The sequence below is a fragment of the Pollicipes pollicipes genome, unplaced genomic scaffold, assembly GCF_011947565.3.
Source record: "Pollicipes pollicipes isolate AB1234 unplaced genomic scaffold, Ppol_2.1 Scaffold_7261;HRSCAF=8764_pilon_pilon_pilon, whole genome shotgun sequence".
Taxonomy (NCBI): Eukaryota; Metazoa; Arthropoda; class Thecostraca; order Pollicipedomorpha; family Pollicipedidae; genus Pollicipes; species Pollicipes pollicipes.
This window is the reverse complement of record NW_023597054.1, coordinates 5265731-5280207: the sequence shown is the minus strand read 5'-3', so window position 1 is coordinate 5280207 and position 14477 is coordinate 5265731.

Sequence of the window (14477 nt, the reverse complement as noted above, 5' to 3'; positions counted from 1 at the left end):
AAGCAGTGTGAAATATACTACACGAATATTTGACTCACATGCAAAATATGTTCAGACACTTCTCCGGTTAGGCCTGAAGATGTTGTGACTGGAAGTTATCCACCAAAACCCTGAAGAAACAAAGAAAGCAGTCATTGCGAATATGAGTAATCAGCATCCCAACTACACCAATGCACGAGTTATCATTTATACTAAATGTAATATTTGATTAGTAAAGAGCTGTGTGTCGTTGCAGAAAACGAGAGCGAACATTGCTTCTTTTAGAAGGGTATGTTCCGGCTCATTCCATGCAAGTATCGCTCCTGGCTTGCAGCCAAGCCGGTTCAGCTAAGGCTGGCTTTCCGCTTTTTTGTTTCTTCCGCTAAGTTGACAGGCTTGTTGCTGAACCGACCAAGGTAGCGAGGAAGCTAGATCATGTGGGCGCATGCTGGTTTGTTTGCCGAAGGCTAATATTTATAAGTTATTTGCTAGTTTTACAGACATTAGACCATCCACAATTATTTCTCGTCCTACGTAGAAACTTGCGGCATCACCTGCCCCTCGTGATTTATATAATTGTTTGAATGCTGTTGGTTTCTTGCTGTGCAGTACAAAGTAAATCGTCAAACCTCAGCCTCTAGTATAGGCCCTGCGGAGGGCGAGCACGCTAGTACTCCGAAATAGCAGCATTTTACGTGATAAAATGACGTGAAAGTTGATGTAACAAAGCGTGCAGGCTGCAGGAGTGTCATGTTACAATGCATTTAATTTTTAGAAATGAACAGGTGCTTGTTTAAACGCGAAATTTTTGCATCTTTCTGAAAACATTAAAGTTAGAACCTTACTTTTGCTCGGCTCAATAACTTGAAGCTTTGGCCGATGATCTACCAGAAGGTACGGCGTCAAAAGCTGCCCCGTATTTACTCGCGGCCTATGGGCTTGCATATAATGATAGCTTTGTTTTCCAAAGGAGGTTACGTGGCAAAGGTGAGTGTCCGCTGTTGGCGGCCACGGTTTCCGTATACCTCAATCCCATGCCCATTTGTATTGCCGTATTCGCATTTGACATCGTTTGTTTAAAAGGTTACTAGAACGTTGCACATAGGTATAAAATTGAATGTAACATTTACCTTAAGCCTTCATGTCCTACATGTTTTAGGCCTCATTGGTAGGTCCCATCTCAGGAGTGTCCTCTGCACAGAAGGTGTTTTTGTATTGTTTTAGCTTCACTTGTGCAAATGTATTTCCATTGGGTAGTTATTACCTGCACCCCAGTGCTGGCATATGTTTGACGTAAATTCCAATGGCTCTTTTGCATATTATCAACGCGCCTTTGTAACTCTGGGTATCAGTTGTATTGTGTGAATATTGTCTGAAGTGCAGATATACATCTAGATATCGAAAAGTAATTTTTGCTTGCCCGCATTGATGATAAATACCTAGTGCATTTTGCACTGTCAGGCTACTTCTGTCATATTGCAATGAGCAATGGGAATACCCATGATACCCAAACACTCATGATGGAACTGTGGTATTCACCGGAAGTATTAGTTAACGATGAAATCATAAGACAATGCATGCAATTTCGAGGTGCTATATTGGCAAGATTATTATTTCCGAAATCTCCTAAAAGGCCACATTCAGTACCGAGCTCTGGCATTGCCCTGTGCATTCCACGTACCCGAAAATTGGACACCAGAGAGAGAGAGAGAGAGAGAGAGAGAGAGAGAGAGAGAGAGAGAGAGAGAGAGAGAGAGAGAGAGAAGAGAGAGCGGAGAGAGAGAGATAGCGAGAGAGAGATGAGAGAAGAGGAGAGAGATAGAGATAATAAAAAAGATAAAGAGAGACTCGAGTGCCGATATAGAGATCAGATAGGAGAAGATAGTAGCGATATATGAGCGATATAGAGAGAGATAGAGAGAGAGAGAGAGAGAGAGAATAGGAAGAGAGAGAGAGGTGGTTGTCCGAGATAGTTTTTAGACCTCTGGCGCTTGTTTTGCCTGAGCAACATTGTTGACAGCGATTGCTGTATAGAGACTGCTTTCTTGCCAGATGTCTGGCTGTGGCACTGGTGCAGCATCGTATGAACTGTTGCTTTCCTCACGTCTAGCTTCTTGTATTGTGACTTACATGTGAAGAGCATGTCGTCTTGAACTCCTAGTTGTGCGTTATCGGGCGTGCGTTACACGTCACAGTATTGATGACGTCACCTGGTTTTGACGCTCGTCTGACTCGCTTGAAAATCCCTTGTGTGGACAGCAATGCTTGAAAAAGAGTTCACGTTATGTTTGATCATGATTGGCAACTGTAGTTTGCAAAATCAATGAAGTTACATTGATATGGGCTTTGTTAAATATGACCAAAATAATTCAAAGACCAGTTATATTGGATGGGTTTGGTTACATTAAGTCGGGGAACAAAACTACGTGATTTTCTTGGCACAGTGTAGCTTGGTGTATGTGACAGCGTCTTGACTTCCACGTCAATTCGAAAAGGGTGGCATCGCTCGCCTTCTGGTCACTTTTGAGGCAGCTATAGGTCGAACAGTTGTCAGATTCGTTAATGCGTTGTAGTTAATGGCTCGGTATAGTTGTCCTTACCATGCATTAGTTTATTTATCACATCTGCTCTAGTTGCCGATATCTGAGATCGAACTTTAAATATTCCTTCATTCCTTCATTTGCCCGCGAGAGCGTGGCCTTCTGCATACCTCGACCCACACTTTTGTCACAACGATCGCCCATGTCGTCCTCCGCCAGAACCTGTTAATATTATGTATCTGCGATAAGGGCTTCAAAGTTGGACTTGGTCTCTGACCGATGTCCTCGTGCCTTTTTACCGGTTTACATTTCTTATTTCGTCTATGCCAGTCCAGTAGGGAAGATACAATTATCTTGAAATGCTGCAAGAAAACCATGCCTGAAAAACGTTGAGGTTGTATGCAGCTGTATATTGAAAATGCAGGTTTATCTGTGCGAGCTCGATCAAGCAACGACTTAAAAATGGGAAAGAAGCGTACTTGTAAGCAAAACCCGCGCTGACCTGCGTGGGCTTTAGATGTGAGTTCTGCTGTTCCTAATCATAGGGTAAAGCAAGGAAACGAGAAACAGATCAACCAACGAGCTGACAAGAAGGCTGACGTTCTAATCGACGAAAAGTGTCATGGATATGTGGACGCGTTCCGTACGTCGCGCCCGGCAGCGACGCATGACCGATGGGAGCCGTAATAAAATGAACCGGATCCTTACGGCCGCCCCCACCGGCTAAATCAAGATAGCCTCGACGGAGGCTTATGAGGAAGCCGCCGCGCTGAAGCGCACGTCACCGGCCTCGGTTGCCACGTGCTCCCATTTGGGCGAAAGTGCCTTGCCGCCACCCCACCAAATCACCGCTTGCCTTGTTTGAACGCTTAACAGTTGAAATGCAGCCCTTCGCCTAACTTAACAACCATCCAGCCCTAGTCACATACCAGCCTTATTGGTCGGACTTCTGCTCTCCGTCCTCACAAGTAAACGGCCACACGCGGGTCCAGCGCCGAAACCGCGAACATGGGCCGCGTTCGATCTGTCGTCAGCACGTTTGTCAGCACCAGTCACCGCCCAGTGTCCTCCCTGCGTCACGTTACTTGAGTACAAAGTCACGTAATTTGTGACGCCAAGCGCAGGTTGACAATGATGCCAGGGTGTTTTTGTCAGCGCGTCAGCATGGAGAGAAAGCGCTATCAGATTACAAATCTGGGTCAAAGAAGCAGGAAATTGATTTGGTTGTTTTCGCTTTAGCGAGTACGATGGGTGGAAGGGGAGCACTTGTCTCCAATGTGAGGGGGATAAAACGTAGGATAGACAGGAAGGTAATTGAACTGCCAAGGCGATCCATAAAAAGGCGAGTGACAGCGATTGGTGTGGTGTGCGGTGGCGTCCCCTGGTATATTAATAGTGTTACCGTAATCGTGAAAGATGGGGAGCAGCGACGAAGCGTTTCACATCTCAAGCGTGGCCTTTGTCAGTACAAATGGAAGTTCGATGAAAGGATGGGCTTCATGCCCGTACACGTAGCAATGAAGCATCAATAGACCTTTTCCACAAAAACTGCGTAAACGCTTCAAATGGAGAGGGAAGAAGATTAAGTGTGATGGGCATGGCAAGAAGCATTCCACTGGCGAGTGGGACAGATGAAGGTAACACCGAAGCAGGAGTCTCACATCCATACACCATTTAATAGGTAATGTGTCATGGTTGGTGGTAAGCCAGGGTTAGTGTGAGGTCTGACGTAGTTAAAAGGTAAAGGAAAAAAGGAAGGTGAAGTTAAAAATTTTCCCGCCAGCCCACACATCGAACGCTACGCCAGCACGCATGACGTCAAGCATTCCAGCTGACAATCGTACTGATGACACATCGAACGGGGTCATATTCCCTCATCCTTCATTGTGGAAACGTACCTTTTGCCACGATACGGAGGGCTGAGCCCTGAACGTCACATGGCCCGTGCCCCTCCCCCCGCCCTCCCTTCCCTCTCCAATTACACCGGAGGCAGGAGGCTGATGCGACCCTCTCCCGTCCGGTGGGGAGGGGTCACGGGACATCTTCGAAGCCTACAGCCGTCCATAGTTTGGTTAGGATAGCGGACGACAGCCTGTGGACTCGCATTGCTGGTGGTGCGAGACGTAGTACCTGGACTGGGGACTGCAAAGTCCGGCGTCGGAGTCCTCTAGCAGCCATTGTCCTGGACTGAAGACTGCAAAGACCGGCGTCAGAGTCCTCTAGCAGCCATTGTCCTGCTCCAATATGGTAGTCTCACTCCGTCCCTTTACCTCAGAGACTCTCTCTTCCGTCCATTTCACGATGCTCTCTTCCTTCGCTTTTCTGCTAACTGGGTCGGCCCGCGCTCTTTGGTCCAACCAATCGCGTGGTACAATCGTTCAGCTGGAATGCCCCTTTTGGCCAGTATGCTGCCGGGCCGGCCTGCCCTACATCCAGGGCTCGATCCCCGGCGTGCCCCGGGACCGGAACTCGGGCGGGGCGTCTCCGGCGATGGTGCAAGACCCGCCTGCTCTCTTCCTGCCTCGCCTCGGGCGGATCCTGCGGGTCGCCCCCTGGCCCAGTTCTCACGTGGCGAGATGCCCCTGATACCAGCTGGGTTGACAGCGGCACCGGCGCGACGAAGTTCCCGGACAGAGTAGCACACATCATGAGAACATCTCGGATAAACATCTCTGCATGGATGTTCTTCGGCGGCGATCAGGCGTACGTGTCCAATAGTCTTCACTGTCCGGCTGTCGACACGCCTTTCTTTTCAACGGGATGGTCGCTGGAGAAAACGACGATTGATTCCACTTGGTCGGGTGACACGCACTATTGCCAGCTAACACTTCAAAACAGAAAAAGCAATCAGCAAACCCTTTGTGCCTTTTTTGTTTCGACTCACCAGGCTCTTCGCACCGCTGTTTTCTTTGCATTTTCGCTGCATTGCTGATGAAAGCCAAATTGCTTTACGGGTGACATTACAGATGCTAATTTGGTCGCTGCGAAATTCAGTTTTCCGCTCGATTACACGCCTTTAGCACACTGTCTTCGTTGGCATTCCTTGGCAAAACGGTACAGAAATCAAGTAGAGGGAAGAACCGACCACAAAATTGTTACGCTAAATTGGCGCGAAAGGGCGTCATGACTTCCAATAACTACCACCGATCGATTGGCGATGGAACAATCTAGCAACAGCTAAACACGGTGCGCAAACAACCGGGGAGGACAGAAAGTGCCTCAGTGGAAATACCATTGGAGGATTAAAGTGAGCTGCTAGAAATCGAAGTCATGGTCAAGACCGTGACTGATCAAGGTCAGGCAGATGGGAAAAAAAACAAAAACAAAGGAGGAGCAAAAGGAGTTAGTCACTGAATATGTTGAGCCACTAAAATATGGGAGAGTCTCATTGCTTAGGTAAAGAGGAGCCTGTTGAAAAGGCGTCGCCTTTAATTATGGAAACAACATTACTGCTCAAGAAATAACGACAAGTGGGCACACGCAGAAGCGTTGATCACCCACCTTACACATGCACCACGTCCCGGTGCCCCACCATAGGTCATGACATTAGGTTATCATTAAACACACGCACTGGAGTAAAGACTAGTAAGCCACCTAGTTATAAACACGGTAAGACATTACAGGCGACGACCAAAGCAACTTGCATTCTGATGAACATCACGACAGGCCGGCTGAAACGGCCAGCGCAGTCCAGAAGAGCCGCCACACAGGGAGCGAGCGGCCGTCTCCAGAAGAGCCGCCGGCACCGAGCCGCCGCCGGACGCTGGGCGGAGCTCAGCAGCCGGCCCACCATCGCCGGCCGGTGGCCGAGCCGCCGAATGGACATCAGCCGCTGCCGAACGGTTGTCATCAGCCGTGGAACCGCCACCAACCGCTGCTGAACATGTACGGGTGTATGTGTGAGCGACGCTTAAAACAACGGCCGACATAAAATGTATTTTTTAAGTGTCGAGCCGAAATGGTAAGATGAGATCAGGGATACATCAAAGATACCCGTACAAACCACCTCTCAGGCACACACACCTACGCATGTATACACACACACACACACACACACACACACACACACACACACACACACACACACACACACACACACACACACACACACACACACACACACACACACACACACACACACACACACACACACACACACACACACACACACACACACACACACACACACACACACACACACACACACACACACACACACACACACACACACACACACACACACACACACACACACACACACACACACACACACATATATATATATATATATATATATATATATATATATATATATATATATATATATATATTCGTGCTCATTTATGACTCTCTATCTGAGTACCTCAGCTCTTCTTGAATCCCAAAGTCCATAAATAAGAGAAAAGTTGTGTATATATTCATTTCCATACACCTGAAATCCACGCTGCATTGCGATGCGTGCCCACGTCCATAGTTGGCCTCAACTGGAAAAACCATTCTGTGGCAGAGCCAGCATGTACGTAACTAACAATGCACAAGATGTTAACCTTTGGGCCGGAAGCAACATTGTCAGTAACAGAGAAACCGCACATAACACTAGCCAAAAACTTGGTAACCGGATGTAGGGAGGTTCTAGGCCAGTTAGGGCCACCACATTGTTTGGCCGCCGCGGTTTACATCTCGTGATTTTCCCAATGGATGAAGGTTTGCAGGTACGTGTCTTAACACGCGCCCGTGCGGCCGGCTAGGTACACTTCGCTCGGGTGGGGGTAAATTTAACCCCGCTGAGATCTCGAAAATTGAGAGAGCTAGAGACACCCAACTTACTGGGTATGTTAACCTGTACGTGAACTCCCTTAGCTCAAAGTCTGAGATTCCTGGGTCATGAACTTCGGGTCAAAGAAGGTCAAAAAGGTCACATTTCAGGTTCGTCACCAAAGTGCCCCCAGAACGTTGATAACTGTTTCTAAGCAAAAGGTCAAATGCTCATTTAAGGTCAGCGACCTTTGACCTTTTGAAGGTCATGGTGACCAAAATCCTACAAGACTGCTCTGAGTTTTGCATTTGAATAAGCGGCAAAGATTATGCTAGGAAGATGTTTCTAAAAACAAAATGTTGACATGGGTCATTTTAAGCTAACGACCTATTCTGACTTCTAAGAAGATGTAATATGCGGCTCCTGCTATCAATAAATTCGAAATGACCACCAGAAACTATTCCATACAGCAAACCCTGGAGCAAAAAAAGTTGCTTTTGACCTTAGTCTCACATTCATACCTGACCTTAGGTTAATCTAATCTGCTCATTCAATATTTGTGTTGCCTAAGAAAGCGACTTAGAGATGTATGTCTTCGTCTAACACTCCGTTGTTGGATCAGATTGAATGATTTCCTAGAAGTTGACTTCGCTAAAAACTTGGCCTGAATTTGATTTGCCATATGTCAGCGACCTTATAGGATGCATCTACATTGTTGCTGCCAAACGATCCGCTATTTAACTGTCTAGAGCTATGCAAAAAATTGGCGCAGCTACGTCGCGCCGTTCGGAAACCATTCCGGAAAAACCGTCGAGGGGTGGGGGGCAATTTGCCCCCCACCCCACCCGAGTGCGTGTTAATGATCCGTACCATTTAACGTTTGAGTATAAAAGAACTCCAAAAAAGCTATGCTAAATATCTAACTATATTCATCCATCCCAAGTTCACGGTTCCAATCCGTGTGCATATGCACTTTTAACACTCTTGAGTTAGGGGAGTCAAATTGACCTCCAAAAGGTTTTTCCAGAATGGTTTCCGAACGGCACGGTGTAGCCACGCCAAATTTTGATAGCTGTAGACATTGGAATAGCGGATTGCGTGGTACAAAAAATTCGGCTATACCTGGTAAGGTCTCTGACCTATGGCAGGTTAAAGTCAGACCATGGTTTCAGCGAAGTCAATTTCTAGGGAATCTGGCGCAACAACGGAGTGTTAGAGGAAACCACACATCTCTGAATTGCTCTCTTAGGCAACATAACAATTAAATAAACAAATTGAATTGGGTCAGAGTCAGGTATCAAGGTCAGATCAAGGTCAAAACTAACCTGTTTTGTCACTCTAGGACGTGCTGCATGGGATGGTCTCTGGTGGTCATTTCGAATTTAGTGATAGCAAAAACCGCATTCCACAACTTCCACGGGCTTTTTAGAGGCCGGAATTGGTCATTGGCCAAAGATGACTCAGGTCGACATTTTGCTTTCAGTAACATACTACTGCCCAGCTTAATCTTTGTCGCTTATTGAAATGCGAAACTCAGAGCTGTTTTATAGGATTTTGGTAACCACGCCCCTCAAAAGGTCAAGCAAAGCCACTGACCTTAAATGGGCATGCGACCTTTTGCTTAGAGACAGTTATCTAGGTTTTGGGAGCACTTTAGAGACCAGCCTGGAATGTGACCTTGTTTGACCTTATTTAACCCAAAGGTCTTCGCCTAGGAACATCAAACTTTGACCTAAGTGAGGTCACGTACAGGTTAACACATTATGTAAGTTTGGTGTATTAAGCTCTCTTAGTTGCCGAGATCTCAGGGGTCAAATTTACCTCCACCCGAGCGAAGGTTATCCAGCCGGCCACCCGGGCGCGTGCCAATCAATATCATCCTTCCCAACCATCCAACGGCGGTTGGCCAAGTAGGCCATCCGATTGTTCAGCGGCTGGCCTGCTAGCCGAAAGCCAACCTCGCATGGAAAAATGGGCTGGGGACCATTGGAGAACATTCTTGTTTGCTTTTCAACGGTGCTGTTATACATAAGGAGGTTGCGGACCAGACTGAGGAATATTGGGATTGTCTGATTCTGGACTGCAGTGAACACGGCCGTAAGTTACGTAAATTTGGCAATCATCTCTATTTCTGGCACCAACGAATGGCTGACTGATCAGATGCCTACAGCAGGCAGAGTGTAGAAAAATTATTGGCTGGGTGTTCGCCACTCCATTTGACTTATCGATTGGAAGGTCGGCCGCCTCTCAAGGTCAGGAAATCCCGGCGCTTACGAAGCGTCTGTCCTCGGGGCTGGAAGCCACAGATACTGCGGCGAAGCGCCGACGTGAAGCGTTCCACCACCAAACCAGCCTCAGGGCTGGCAGCCACACATACTGCGGTGAAGCGCCGACGTGAAGCGTTCCACCACCAAACCAGCTTTCAGTAGTCCATTAGTTGTCGCTTGTGCTGAATGCAACGCATGCGTTCACGTGCTAGAGGCGATGAGCTATTAAAATTGCTGACAACAAAACGGATCGAGTGCTTTGTGATCATTAATGAAGGTGGGGAGGGCGATAGCGAAACCAATGGTAGCACCTGCCTTGCATTCTCTACGCTTGTGCGTTCCGGTGTCCCGCCGGTAACCGCTGATCACAGCGAATTTAATCCGACCGATAAGCATTGAGGGTCTGGCATTTACTGGCATTACCTCTGCCGTCTTACGCGGTAACGACCCAACCTGCGTTTAATGGCGTGGCCTTGGCATGCATCCACCAAATCTTGTTTGGCATTAGCATTCCGGATTTTAGTGTGAAGTCTGCGACGCCGTTTAATTAGCGAGTGACAGCATGATTTTGTTCGATGATTATTGTGCAATCGAAACGCTTGCCCAACCTTGCAAGTTTTGCTTGGATAACAGGCCATCATTCGAGCCTCACGCATGTACTCTCCATGGAAGCCTTGGCAAACGACATCTTAACCACCACAACTATATCCGTGCGTCCGTGCGTGTTCAGCACCGGCGTATTAATTCGAGTTAAAGCCACTGGTGACCTTCCACTTAAAATGCCTAAAATGTTCTGTTCTTTTATGGCTACATACCTGACATGTTCCAAAGCTGTATCAAGTCGGAGCTCTGTCCACGAAGCTGCAATCGCCTTGTGCATGTGTGGATCACTCACGCATGCGCGCGCCGAAAATGGAAGCGCGTGAGCACGACATTCTCAAGCCCAACTGATGCGTTTTCAAGTTAAGGTTATTTCGCTTACAATGAAATGAGAACATTAATCTCAAAGTCAAACAAAAAGTTGTTGTTGCAGCCGTATGACAAGACACTGTCCTTAACAACAACAATAATAAAATAAAAGATGTAGGCGCCAATTCAACTGAAGCGAGGAGAGCACACCGGTGCTGGCAAAAACGGACAGTCATAATGCGGCCTGAACAGCGCTCGCGTGTCTCGTTCTGAGGCCTCAGTTGTGTGCTCGGCTATTTAATACACACCAATTTGGCGTGTTTGGTATAAATGCTTGGCCATGTCTGGGCCCCCGATTTGGTTAGATGCTTTAAATGATCTACCATTTGGCTGATGTTGGTATACAGCGATGCTATTGGCGGGTGGATTTCCTTCCAAGTTGACTAAAGACGGTGGCTAACGATAATTAATGCCAAACTTAGAGATCGCAACTCTTGGACGTTACACCAAGACCGACACTAAATCGACCAAAACGATCATCTCGAATGTTGATAGCAGGCTGCACCTCGGAATCTTGTCATACTAGTCTCTGAACAGCAGCAGCTCTGAACCTTACGTGATTAACCCTGGCTCTGAACGGGAGGGGGTCGAAGCTAACCCCCCTTTTCAAGGTTATGTTCCACATCTGAAGATTATGACGCAAGCATCCGATCTGATAAAATAAGCGCACTTATAGCCATTGGTCTGCCTGTCGGTGTAAGCGGCTGCTGTAGACAGCACAATTGCTCTGCTGATTAAATATGCTCCTTATCACGCTACTGTTTGATTACGCCATCGCGCCTTGCAAAAGCCTGATTTAGAGCCAATTCAGGGCCGTTTTATCTGGAAATCCTGCTCACGAACGCCGGATATGGGTGACTCGACCATTATCTTTCTCGGCCTTAATCTTCGCATGACCACTGCAATGGTAGGAATTGAATGACCCTACTATGACATCAGGGACGCCTGGATTGCCTTAAAATGGTCTCCCCGAAATCATCTGCACTTCTTCGCGGGTGTGTAGCTCAGAAAATGGAAGGGTTTAGGTCTTGAGAAGGACGGGGCTTGAACTGCACCGAATGATCTTTAATATGGATTCTTCAGTTCAAAGTCCCATACAAATGTGGAACACTCCTTTTAAGGTATTCAGAGCGTACCTCTCCGGTATGTCGTGTAATCGCGCCCAAGCGTTCGTTAGGCTCTGGATTATCCGTTGCACCTGGCTTGACACCTGCCCCTAGCTTTTTTAGGGGGGGGGGGGTGGAGATCTGAGCGGCGCTGACTCTGTAGGAACACTGCGTGGCGATCCCCGGCCGGCGCGGGCGACGGGCGGCAACCAACGAATTCGCGGATCACATGCGGCGGACCGACATTGTTAAATGAACGGGACCTTGATCACAGGTTATACATGCTCTAACACAAAAACTTTCTGCCACTGTCCTTCAAATTAAACACGAAAAAATCGAAAATCGAAAATCAAAAGAAATCAATCGAAAAGTAATTCGTCCGCGTTATGAAAACGACGAATGAGGACAAGGTTTAAAATGTTTTGTGGGCTGGATTTGATCCTGTATGCCATTCCTGCCTGTTATGAGCGCACCGAGTGGGGTAAGGGAGAAACGTGACCACAACCTGTCGTGGCCACTGCTCCTCAATAGTGCGGCGTATGCTTTCCAGAGATCTAGCTGAACGTCGCTCGGGACAATGATTCACAAGAATCCTGGTGATTCTACAATGGTGCACATCTGGCCGCGGTGGCGCTAGTGGTGATGCTGCAATGGTGCACATCCAGCTGCAGTGGCGCTAGTGGTGATGCTGCAATGGTGCACATCTGGCCGCGGTGGCGCTAGTGGTGATGCTGCACTGGTGCGCATCTGGCCGCGGTGGCGCTAGTGGTGATGCTGCAATGGTGCACATCTGACCGCGGTGGCGCTAGTGGTGATGCTGCACTGGTGCACATCTGGCCGCGGCGGCGCTAGTGGTGATGCTGCAATGGTGCACATCTGGCCGCGGTGGCGCTAGTGGTGATGCTGCAATGGTGCACATCCAGCCGCAGTGGCGCTAGTGGTGATGCTGCAATGATGCACATCCGGCCGCAGTGGCGCTAGTGGAGATGCTGCAATGGTGCACATCTGACCGCTGTGGCGTTAGTGGTGATGCTGCAATGGTGCACATCTGGCCGCGGTGGCGCTAGTGGTGATGCTGCACTGGTGCACATCTGGCCGCGGTGGCGCTAGTGGTGATGCTGCAGTGGTGCACATCTGGCCGCGGTGGCGCTAGTGGTGATGCTGCACTGGTGCCCATCTGGCCGCGGTGGCACTAGTGGTGATGCTGCAATGGTACACATCTGGCCGCGGTGGCGCTAGTGGTGATGCTGCACTGGTGCACATATGGCCACGGTGGCGCTAGTGGTGATGCTGCACTGGTGCACATCTGGCCGCGGTGGCGCTAGTTTCCGCCGGCGACCCTCACCGGGTGCCGCGGCACTGCTGGACAAACCTACCGGTATCGACCCACGTGATCTGGCGTCCGACCATTTCATCTTCAGCCTGGCCTACCCAGCCTATCAGCCTAGCCTCACCGGCTGTCACTTCGCTGGCGCGGCTGGCACTCACGCCGGCCGCCAGGCGTCGGAGGGCAATAACCCGGGCCTGGGCCACGGCCAGCAGCCGGCGGCTGCTTCAGGCGCGGGTAGACACGCGACGTCACAACATAACTGGGGACTACGCCACGTGAGTAGGCGCAAGAGAGGCGAATCACTACCGATCACGTAACAGATGAGAGCAGGACGGACCACCCGTCAATCCAGGGGGATGTCGTGATTGGGCTTAAGTCGGGTTTCGCCCATTCGGCGCAAGGTGGTGATGTAACTAGTGCCGAGACTTCAACGCGGTGTGGCCGCTAGCCGTGGGGTGTAAAGCTGCGGGGCAGCCAGAAGGTCAAAAATCTTCCTACAGATAATAAACAATCTGTTACGATGGTGTGTTTTGCAAACCTATGCCGCCAACCATTAAGATGTAACAGCATGCAAAGTTAAGCGTATACAGGCGAGAATCGTGCGAGAGAGAACGGCCAGAGCTTTGAGCTCTCTTCGCGCCAACGATAAGCAAACCATTAGCGGCAGACGGATATGAGCAGCTCGCTAACCGCGGCAAGCGAAAGTGAGCAGCGAGCTAATCGCGTGAAATTCAACATCGAATATTATGATGTGCCTTGCAAGCTTGCGCGGTCACCATTACAACGAAATCGGCGCCGAATTAAACACGCTCATGCGCAAGCTGCTGTAGGGGAGGGCGGTCGAGAAATCGGTCTGTCTTCGGACGGACAATAAACAAACTGGTGATGAGGGGTACATAACCAGGGAACAGAATGTGTTTGATTTGATTGGGAGAACAATGCTGCGCTAATTGTATAATTATACGCCAAGCGGTAAGCATGCAACCAGTGTGAAAAGCGAATACGTTCGCGCGTGAACTGTTGAAGATAGACAGCCTAAACATCAGGCTGCCTTCTTACCAGTGAGACAAGAAGACGAGTACTAATAGGTGCATGCATCCGCATACCCTTTGCGTGGAAGTAAGCGACAAGCGTGATTGTGTGCTTCGCGAACAACATACATTCAGCAAAGCCTCAAAATTTAATCGGCGTGGGAAGTGAAGAAGTTTCAATACTGAAGGGGATAATCTACGGGGAGGCACGGGTACCAGGGATGGGATCAGGTTCCAAATTTTCTTGAAAGTTACCATTCGCCACGTGCACATTGACTGGAAAGAAGAAACAAAAGACTATTCAACTTCCAACTCCTGCTCCCAACTAACGAGAACTCTCCTTGCCCCCGCACCCATGCGGCAGCCGACTGGCATCCTGCGCTGAGCGCTGATCGTAAATTTGTTTGTCGCTAGGTTAAATAGTACAATGCTACGGGGAGCTGTATTAAAGGGAATGTTCTATCTTTGCATGGTGCTTGAACTGAAATAGCCATCTTGA